Below are 11,889 nucleotides of genomic sequence, written 5' to 3'. Positions count from 1 at the left end.
CAGGACTTGAGCTATTTCAAAATTGCAGCAGGGTTCTACTGGCCTGTTTAGGTGATGGGCTCCTCCAGAAAACTGATCCTTGCCCATTGGACTGTTTTTCCTCCAAGAAAATGGACACCACCACAGACCTAACCAGTTTTTCATTTTCACTGTTGCCACAGTCACAACTCTGAATATGCTGCTACTGCTGAGACATTCAATCCTGATGCTGGCTGCTGAATCAGGGCCTAGAAAAACAATCTGACACACAGAGCTTTGTCAGAGTGGTAGGAGGAGGCAATGCAAAGAAATCCTGACAAGTACTAAAGGGATCTAAAGGTGCCAATAGTTACTGAAGCTCTGTGAAAAATACATTTAACAAAGCAGGGGGTTTTTGAGTATTGTAACATGTAGACCAATTGACATTTAACTGCATGGATGAGTTATCCCCAGACACTGAGTGCTGTACATTGTGGCCCTTCAGTATCATTCCTCAGAGAGCAATAGTGAGGGGAAATTCATTTTTGCCCCTGGTGTGGCAGCATTCCTGCTAAGTCCATCAGTATTTGTCTCACAGAGGTGGCTGCACCTAATATGGGGTAAGTAAGCCTCTATTGCATTTATTTAGATAAAATAAATACTTTGGGATATTATAAAATAAATATTTGGGAGAATCTACAGTCTAGACTCCTCTGTGGAAATCCAGTTTAGTGGCCACAAAAGAAATGACACTCCTGGGCAAGGGAAGAGTACTGCATCTCAGAAAGCTCAGAAGACAAGAATGGTTGGAAGTGTGCCACTGGAGAAAGTTACTCATTGGACTCAGCAACAATTGGAGACATGATTACAATTTCTTCTGGATAGAATCGTGGAAAAGTAAAAGCAACACTTATTAACAGCTGATTATTCATAGACCAATTCTCTACCCCACAGACTTACTCTCTAGCCCTCATTTCCTGCACAGTTCAGAACAGGCTGCTTCTAGGTCCCTTCACAAAGGGCCACAACAGCCCAAGAGCATTCTGCACAGCTCTGACATCTGGAGCACTCTCCTGCATTTCTCATCTTCCACTTCTGTCTGCACACCATGGAAGAGCCCACACCTTGCTGCTCTGCTGGAATAGATGAGTTTCTCCTCACTTGTTCTGCTCATTTTTCATATTTCATTTCATGTGGATCTAAGTTTTTGTCTGTCTGTAAATATCCATGGGTGTGTGCCACTGCTCATCAATAGCTTTCCCTGATAGCTGTTTTTAAAGTAGTACCTGGTTGATTTGTGAAGTGGCTAATGAATAATTGAATGCATTCTATTTGGAAGACAACCACCAGAGCTGGCCCAAGGTTTCTTATGAGCATGAGCAAAGCACCCTGTGCTGCCTGAGGATGCAGTGCACACACCACACACAGAGCTGGCCTTTCCTCCCACAGAAAAGCGAGCAGGATCCAGCCAAGGCTCACATGACCCATTTTTGCTGAAGTGGCTGCTGTTTCCTATATTCTCATCCCCTTTGCTGGCAGCAGCAGCTGCCAGGCTGGTTTCCAGGGCCTTGCCAGAGCCCATTCTGCCATTGCTATTGCTGCCTCCTTTGCCTGTGCCTGGATCTGGGCCTGCCAAGCACCAAGATTAGCCTCATTCAAAAGTAAAGAAAAACCCCCAAATCAAGACTTTCTGTGAGTTCTACCTACCACTTTCACCTCACTAGAAATTATTTATCGATCAATAATAACCTTGCCTGCAAAGTTGAAACAAAATTATGAGCAGTATGTGTCAGTTCCCACCTTGAGTTTAACTCTTACTGAAATCTGCTGCATTATGTTAAAAGGAAAAAAAAAAACACCTCTGCCCAAATTGCCAAGGTCACTATTAATTGTTTCTCTTTGGTAAATGAGGTAGGCATGTACATGCACACACATGCTCACAGACCTACTGCATTCAAAGGGCAAAGAACTTGTTCTGTGCTTTATTTGAATGGTCACATTTTTGCAAGGGTACCTGAAAAAATGCAGGGTGCAGAATGGCATGTAAAACCTGAGAATGACACCAAGCTCCCATCAGGATACCCACCCCAGTGCAGTCTCAGTTCATGCTTCATAATTAAAAAAGATGTACTACACTTAAGAAATCCCCAACACACTTCATGAGCACAAGGCTAGAGTGATATAAGAGAACTTGTACTGCTCCCTTGCTTTGGGATACATTTTTTCCTTAGCAATTGACCACAAAATGTGTAATAGTGTATGTTCATATGCAATACATTCCAGCAAGTAAAGCATCAGGGATTTCTCCACACAAAAGCTCCAGACCTCTCATTCCCCCTTCCTGCAGGATAAGGAGGAGGAGCATGTAGCACAATGAAGAATAACCCATTCTGGAAGGAATGCAGGTCTGCACTTCAACAGTGAATTTTGCTCTTGAGGTCACAAATACAATCCAAAAAGAGCAAATAATTTTATAGAATTCATTATATGTGTAGGAAGAAATCCTTGGGTCCATTTTCCAGAGTTAGGACAAACTGCCTCAGGCCCAGCCTTGCAAAGCACTCAGCTGTGGGAAGGAAGGGGTGGCTTGGCAGAAACAGTAAAGCTGGTCAGGGAGTAAGGGAAAACTGCCAAATACACAAGCCCTGATTACAATTAGTAGATTTAAAGACTCTTCTGTTATGAGATCTCTAAAAAGAAAAAGAAAAGGCTGGGGAATGTCTGTTCTAGTGGTATAGCTGGGTACAAGAGCTGCTCCAGGGCACCCACCTCCTCTGCATCACAAACAGCAGAAAAGCATGGACATGGCCCCTCCCAGGGAATAATGTCCCAAAAAGGGGTTGATGGCAGCACAGGGCTGGCACTGGGGCTTCCTAGACCTGTGTCTGAGCAGAGTGTGGGAGAGGGAGCAGTGCCAGCCATCCTTCACTTCCCAGCACCCAGCAGGAGATGGGAGAACTGAACATGAACAGGCCTGAGAGCTAAAGTGTCCCCAAAACCAGCAAGTCCAAAGGTGTCACACAATGCAGCATAAAATCTAGAGTCATGGCAGCTGCATTTATGTTACCCCAGAGCTCAGGCATGCCTGAAGTAGTACAGTTCCCATTAGTAACTGCTGTTATAATTTTAAAAGGCTCTTCAATCATTATGCACTTAATACATCAACAAAAGACCTTAACAATCAAGAGATTTATCAAGGAAGTCACAGAAAAGGCAGCTTACTCTCAAAACAGTCTAAGATAAGGATTCATAGGACACAAAAGGATGCACTGATCTATTTTTATAGAAATACAAATTACATGGAATATTATATTAATTATGTGCTGTCCATACTCTCATACAAAGAGTACAAATTTTTCACTTTACTGAAGGAAAATTAATTTGCTATTTCCATGGCTAAAAAGACAATTATATATGAACTTGACAATCATAATCAGAAATTATTAATTACTTGGTTGAGACTGTTATTCTTATAAACCTGGTTTCATATGCATGAACAAAATGATGTGCCCAGATTAGAGCAGGAAGCAGAAATAACAGCACTAGCACAAATGTCTAGAAAATGCCTCTGCAAACAAGAATGCTGCAAGGTCTAGACATCACTTCAGTTAAACACAGGCCATCCTGATGTGCACAGAGAACGTGCACACAGGTAGAGGATGCGTGCTCAGCACTGCCAGACAAGGACTCCACTTGCACATTTACCCTTTAAGACACATTATGCAGAATTATCAATTATGTATAATTATAGTCTCCCACTTAATGGCAGAAGTGGCTCTTCTCTTCCCACACAGACCTTGTAAAAGCTGATCTACTTCATCAGGATTTTATAATGTTGCATTTTTCACCCATTTAGATAGCATTGGATAAACTGACCTAAGAATATTGTAGAAGCCAGATTCTCAAAAATCTACTGCCTTCTTTATGGCAACTCCTTTTATCCTCCAAGTTACTGTCTAGTTCTATGCAATCACCTTATTTATGGAGCAAAATTATTCCCACATACTGCAATCCCTTTCAGAGCTCAAGGCTATTAAAGCATTGCCACCAGCTACAAAGAAGAAGTTTCCTTATCTTTTGCCCCCTCCTCTTATTTTTTCCCTTCAGATTTTACTATTTGTCAGCAATACAGTAAAATACCATTGAACAAAAGCACTGGCATATTTCTACCACATGAAACTTATGCTTTTATGTACATATACTGCTTATGTACATTTACTGCTACCACATGAAACTTATGCTTATGTACATATACTGATTTCAGTAGGGAAAAAAATTTTTTGCTACTACTGTTTAAGGATTTGGTTCAGTAAAAAAAAAACAAACCCAACAAGACATCCAACAGGAATACAAATATCTAGAAAGACACCCAGGCAGAATCTCAGGTGTATGAAAAGTTAGTTTAAACTAAGGCCAGTGAGTGCTATAGCAGAAGCCCTTGGCAGGGCTTTCCCCTTGCTGTGGAAAAGGCCAGAACCACCACAAGCCTGTGCAGTACACAGGAGCCCCCTGCCCACCTCACACCTGAGTGCAGCACCCTCTCCAGCTGCTAAACATCGAGGCACAAGGACAAGGGAAAGCACCAGAAACAGCCAGGAAGAAGCAGACAGAAATCCATGTGAGCAGCTTCCTGACAGCACAGATGACAGATGCCTTCCTGTGCTCTGGCCTACCACATGCCTTATCTTAGAAGTAACCATCCCAAAGCACAGCTCCATTTTCCTGTGATTTCATCCCTTGGCTCTCCAGAGGAGATCAATAGACACAGCAGTGCTGGCTGCCTGCACAGGCCTGGGGCCATGCCATGGAAATCCCAGAGTGGCCATAAAGAGAGCAGCAACTGAATGGGAAGCAGAGGAAGGAACAAAGCTTATCTGATAGTTCAGCTCCTCAAACCCCACGTGTTACTGACAAGGAAAACTTGACAAAAGGAAGGCCTTGTAAAATCATGGCTCAGGCCTGTTACTTGGGCTAAGTAGAAGAGGACTGTGGCAAAGAGACTCAGCTGAATTCAGGGTAGAGAATCAAGTTCTATAACCACATGTGTTCACACTGTGGTGGGTGGTGGGTGGCTGAATGATGTTTGTTATGCTTTAAAGCCATGTAACTGATAATGGCTCACTGCTTAAAAAGGCCTGGTTTTTGCAATAAAGCAGCTCTCCTTTGCACCTGCCTGGGCACTCTGCCTCCCCATGGACCCTCACCCCAGCAGGGCTAAATCAGCACTACAGTAGCACATGGCCCCAAAGCAGATACTTCAGGATGGCTTTGCTTGAGTGAAGAGTTGGCAAATAAAAAGTGATTTGGAAGAGTTACACTGCTGGCACACATGGAGCTTAGCCTATGGGCCCAGATGTTTGTTTTATTAAACACACACATTAGAGGAGACTTGCAATAAAGAATAGTGAGAATGACACCAGTTTTCCTTTGGCAAAACTCCAGCAGGAAATAATCCTGTGTCAGCTACAGTTCTATCCTCTGGTGCCACACAGATTCAATGCACATGTTGGATTCATTTAAATACTTCCAAGTCTGTGTTTCATTGTTTTTCAAAACCTTTTTGCTAAAAATCATAAATAACCAGTAATTCTGAACAATAGAACAACTTGATAAAAATGAGGCACAGTTTTTACCATGCATTGAAAGAGATTCTACAAGGAAAAGGAAACAGTTTCATGTCTTCAAACAAATAATTTAGCTAAAATGTAGTATTAGGTAAGGTGCTAACAACATCTCTCATTTTGAAGGTAAAGGTTTTTGTCTAACACTGAATCACCCCAGTTAAAGAAACACAATAAAAATTACTCTTCATTCTGGAAGCAGAGTTAAAGTATTGTAACACCTGGTGATCCAGGGAAACAGCAATGCATTTCCTAAGATACCTGGCATTGTTCCAAGGCCTTATCAGCATCCTGAAAATACAGGCAATTGAAAAAATACCCATTATTGCTGCATGATATGAATTTCAGACAAAGCAAAAAGTTCAGCATAATTCCATACAAGTCACATCCAATTTGGATCAGGCCATGTAATAGCCAAGCAATTTAGAAGGCTGAATTCTGTTTTTAAAACTGCAATAAAGTATCTCCATGTAATTTGTATAGCAAACTTAATGCTCTTGATATGGACAAGAAAACAAGAGAGGGTCAGACTTTTAGAAATCAATCCTAATTTGTTTTTGAAAACAAACCTGGCAAAGCAAGTGTACTGCTACTCAGGAATCCCTGTATTAAAGACTCTGTATTACTTACTGCTCATATTGAGAATTACCACCTAGATGGATGTGGGTTTATGAACAACAATCCTCATGTTCATTTTCTGATCCTTCTTGCAGCACTCTTGAAAACCTGGAAGTGTTCATCAGAGCAGAATGTAGCTCAGCTGCAAACAGAAGTGTTAATGCATTTTTCAGAAGCCACAGAGCTGTATAACTAAAAGGCAACTTGGGCTGCCTTCTGAGGGACAGAAAACACTGGTAGGGAGTGAGAGGTTTTCTGATGATACAAATAAGCAGAAAATCTGGCTGCTCAAGGGCAGCCAGGCACACTGACTACAGGATCACTTTATGACCCTGCCAGGGCAGGTGCTGTGTCAGACACAGCTGTGAGGGTGCCACTCTGGTTCTTGGTGTCCTGACCTCCCACACCACCAAACCTGGCTCCCATTAACTTTGCTAGGACTGACATTTTCTGTGGTAGCTAGATCCAAATTAAAATCCTACCCTTCATTCTCTTGTAGCTGCTCCCTTGAAGTTTAGGCACCAAAAGACCCTCTTTGTTTTCTGCAGTCTTGGTCTTTAGTGTTCCTTACCAATAATGTCAACCCTGTACATTTATTTTCTCATCTAGAAATAACTGATAAATTTTTTGCAAATATAACCCCCATAAAAAGGGAAATACAATTTCTTTTCCATATTGTATTATTGTAACCACAAAGCTAAAAAATGAATTTTCTGAGATCAGCTGATCCTGCCTTCACAGACAATACATTGTCCTTTCATAATAACTAGAATTAGTAGAGCTAGGAAAAGTTGTTAGATCATGATAAGACTGCTACACTGCTGTGCATTCCCTAGAATACTGTAATCCTCTACCATAGGATGAGAGGGACATGACCCCTCCAGTTATTTAATATATTTTTTGAGGACTGACATCCCAAAAGCTTTTTTTCTAATAAAATAATTTCTGAAAGTTACTGTGCAAATCTGAAGAGTAAGATTCAGCAATACTGAATGCCTCTTACCAATGACCTACTTCCTTACAGAACTGGATCTTTAGCAGGAGCAGTGAAAAGTTTACAGACACAAGAATAAAGAGGCCCATGTAAATGAAGAATATGGTTGTAGTAGCACAGTAATGCTGTGGGGTTTGTACAGTGCAATACTAAGGAATAAAATGGATGTTGCCAAAAAGGAAGACAGTATTTACAGCAGGCAATCAGCAGAATTGGCACCCACAAATTCACTTCCCTCTCACACACACAAGACCTTCACTGAATGTTGGACACAAGATGTGGCAGATGCCATTTCACAGCTGCTGGTGGATACCTGGCAGCTTCCAGTGGGGATAAGCAGTGGGGAAGAACATCAGAACCTTCCTCCTTCCCCTATGCCCTGCCCACCTGCAGCACAGGGGGTTTTGCTGCCCCCCAGCTCAGGGAGGTTTTGGGATGTTGCCTGAGGAGGGTAAGGTGGAGATTCTTGAGACTCTGATGGAGTCAGAGAGCAGCAATAAACCACGAGGGAGCAGAGACAATTGAATCCTCATAAAACCCATGAAGTGCTCAATACCAGGCACCAAGGTATCAAGAAAACACCAAAGCAGCAGAAGTAAGCACTGAGTTAAAAATACCTGTGAGTACTGAGGAAGAGGCTAAAGAATCCAGAACCATGGGAATAATCTGAAGACATGCTCCACTGTCAATAAACTCAACTAGTAAAGAAGGACTCAAAGAGAAAATTAAAAGCTTAAATACAAATACCAATTAGAAATTAATCAGCTCAGTATCAGAATAGCAGAGATCAGCTAGAGAGCTAATTGGATTCACAAATTAAAGCTAAAAAGACACTTGAGAGGGCTGCAATGGACTTGGAAAAGCATAAAGTTATAATGATCCAAAGAAGAGTCCAAAAACCCCAAAGAAATTAGTAGTCCTTCTATAAACACCTAAATGGGTGTCAAGCAGAGCTAAGGAAATATTTCAAACTATGAAGTTACAACTGCAATAATATAAAGGCTAGACTACAATCCACTTGTTCATTGTAACTAGAGGGGCAGAATAAAAAGAACCCATCTGAATTAGCAACACAAACCTGGACTGGGTCCCCACAGAAACTTCCCAGTAAGGCTGGTAGACTACCAGAACCAGCTACATCAAGAAACTGCAATATTCTCTAGTCCAAGGATTTTAACAAAGGAAAAAAGAAAAACCCAACCAAAACCACTCCCAGCAAAATAAAAAAACCCCAGAAGCCACCCTGCAGTATAAAAACAAGAGTTACAAGACAGCTATTAGGACAGACAACAAGTTCAACAAAGAACCCAAATTTCCAGAGAAACTTGCATTAATAAAGCAGAGCCAGAAAGGCCCAGGCTCAGGACTGCTCTTACACTGAGACCTGGGCCACGTGGGCAGGGCTGTGGGTGGAGGCCCCAGGTGAGGTTGGTCAGGGCCATTGAGGGCTCTGAGTGCTCTCAGAACCATCCCCACCTGCAATGCCACAGTGATACTGGCAGTGCTGAGCTTTGTTCAGTGTTACCTGCCAAGGATAAATCTGACTTCTTATAAAGGGCACTTTTATCAATGTCTTCAATAGATCTTTCTAAGCTATCCAGTGTAATTATTAAAATTGTCTTGTCACACACAGAGAATCTAGTTTACAGGCTTGGGTATGACTTAGGCTACATTTTAATGGACTTGTTCTGAGACAGTGATTTAAAATGCATTTGACAAGACAGATGAGAAAATTGTTTATAATGTACTTCATTGCACCCAGACTGGCTCACCCAAGCATCAGTAAATATGCCAGTGCTGCTCTCTTCCACAGGATATTCTGAGGGCCAGAATGCTAAAGCAGCTGCAGTAGCAGGGTTAACAGAGGGCTCTGAACAAGTATGACAGCATTTAGGGATAGTTTGGGAGGGTGCTTCATGACTCTTTTGGGAGATCCTTTAATGTCTGTCTCCTGACCTGTGGGAAAGGAAAACCACTGGAGACACCCCTGATGTTCACACACCACACCCACTTTGAAGAAGGACATTAGATTGCTGTAATTCTTTCTCTGATAAAACACTCTTACCCTAAAGTTCTGGGGTTTGGTAATAAGAAGATGGAAAGATAAAGTGTTAGAATAGCTGGGATGGCAGGAAAAAAACAACTTTAGAAGTGAAGTCAGGGGTCCAATAGAATGCCTTAATTTCAAAGTATTCTCAGAATACAAATAAGCCTAGAATTGTTACTGAAATCACAAAAGCTGAATCCTCACATGACAGATTGACAGAATACCTCATTTATTATTGCATTAGTTTTATCAAGGATTCCTAGTGTAGAATGCAGGTATGTGCTCAGGCCACCTTGTATTTGATATGATGCACACATAGGGGGAAAACAAAAGCTGGGTTGACCCAAAGCAAGTGACCAGCTGAGCACAAAGTGACAGTAAATGTGTCCACAGATGTATTGGGAGGAACAAGACACAGAAATGACACAGTGGAGCCTGGTCTTGACATTGCACTCCACATTGCAGTGAAATTTTGTTCTTTGGGATCTTACTGACATTTTGCTGAAATCTCTTTGCAGACATTTCAAAGGAGTTATTTGGAGGTCAATGCAGCACAGAGATTTAAACAGCCTTCCAGTGAGCAGAGGAGAAACAGAACACAGAAATGACAAGGCCAACAGAGACTGGAATTGTGGCCTTGCATGTTGCTATGTAGGAGAACACACAGGTTAAGAAAAGGTTTTAAAGTGAAGGCAGAAAAAGATCATGCAATCAGGAATACTCAGAGTGCACAAGAAGTTTCTCTTGATGCAGTATTGCAGCCAGGAAATAGGATAATACTGCATGAAGAGAAGAATGAAATGCATCATTATTTATTTTTTTAGAGGGAAGATGTATGCCACCCAGGGAAAACCACATTGTTGGAAGCTTATCATCATGGTAGTAAAAGGCCAGGAAAGCACCCAAACCAAACAAAAAAGCCAACAAACCAAAACATCCCAAACTGCTCTTTATGTAAATATTATGGCTGTTCACAGGTAACTTACATGTGCAAAAGTACCTTTAAACCACAAAAAAAAACTTTAGTTATCACTTCTTTTAATAACAGGTTGGATAGTATCTCTTTAATAACAGATGTTAACAATAACTTATTTGTAAAACTCATAATATTGTCAAGTATTGGCAAGCTATGAGGTAAATCCTGTGTAGCTTCTATTTTAGCTAACAGAGCAGACACCTCTTGTCTGATAAAGCTGGCACAGCTCAGGGTAACTGTTAGGGGTGGCAGGAAAGGACAACCTGTTGAAATTGTGATGCTTTTAATTCTGTAGGCTGGGTGTATAAAATAATCTGGTTGGGTTTTATATCTATGGACTGCCTTGAACATGCCCACCAAGTGCATTGATCCAAGCTGTGTAGCTGTGTTGGACTGTGTCACCATGCATTGTGAGTTTAGTGTCCTAAGGTTAATTTATTGGAGCGAGATTACTCTGAAAGGCAAAACCAGCTGTATACTGATGTACCTCTTTTAAGCTGGTTACAAGGAAGAATATTTACTAATGACTGTACTTCAGCTAAATCAGGTGAAATTAGTTTAACTGCATGATTTTCAACTGTTGCAGTTTTACAGAGGCCCCAGTGTATATGGCACTAATTCATGTAAGGGACCTAAGCTGGAGTAGGTATTTATTTTCTCATATTTGTATCAATATATTGGTGTGAAAAGCATTTACACAACTCTAAAAGTGTTAGAACTGTTCAAATCATACAAGCTGTGTGAGGGAAGCCCTGAGTCTCCTTTGCTGCTACAGCAGTTTGTTTGTTGCTGGTTCTGAACGCCAGCCTGTGTCAGGAACGGTGTGGCCAGCAGGACAGGGCTGTGATTCATGCCCCGTGCTGTGCACTGCTGGGGACACACCTCGAATGTGTCCTGTTCTGGGCCCCTCATTCAGAGAGGATATTGAGGTGCTTGGAGTGGGGAGTCCCGGGAAGGGTAACACTGCTGGGGACACACCTCGAGATGTGTCCTGTTCTGGGCCCCTCGTTCAGAGAGGATATTGAGGTGCTTGGAGTGGGGAGTCCAGGGAAGGGTAACACTGCTGGGGAGTGCTCTGGAGCACAGAACAGCTGAGTGTCTTCAGCCTGGAGGAGGCTCAGGTGTGACTTTATCACTTCACAATTCCCTCAAAGGAGGCTGCAGCCAGGGGCGTCGGGTTATTTTCCCAGACAACCAGTAAGAGAAAAAGAGGATATAGTCTTGAGCTATGCTAGAGGAGGTTTTGGTTAGACATTAGGAGGAATTTCTTCACGTAGAAAGTGGTTAAAGATGGGAACGGGCTGCCCAGGGAGGTGGTGGAGTCACCATCTCTAGAGACGTTCAAGAAGCGTCTGGCACCACTTAGTGCCACAACTCCAGTTCCTTAGGCTGGAACTCGATTACCTCAGTGGTCTTTTCCAACCGAATGGGTTCCGTGACCCGTAAGCGCTCGGCACGGGGCGCTGGGCGGGGGTCGGGGCTGCTCCCCGCACCTGCGGCCGCGCCCTCGCCTCTGCCCCGCTCCGCTCCGTCCCCGCCGCGGCCCCGGGGGCTCCGCGCGCTGCCTCAGGGACGCCTCGTGCCCCGCTGCTGGTGGGTCCTGTCCTATCCTGCCCTGCCCTGTCCGGCTCCGCGGGGTCTCTCCCCTCCCCGAGGGGCTGCTCCGGCTTTCCTC

The sequence above is a fragment of the Agelaius tricolor genome, unplaced genomic scaffold (genome assembly GCF_023055355.1).
Source record: "Agelaius tricolor isolate 1412-34295 unplaced genomic scaffold, bAgeTri1.0.p SCAF_16, whole genome shotgun sequence".
Lineage (NCBI taxonomy): Eukaryota > Metazoa > Chordata > Aves > Passeriformes > Icteridae > Agelaius > Agelaius tricolor.
This window is presented reverse-complemented; position numbering follows the sequence as displayed.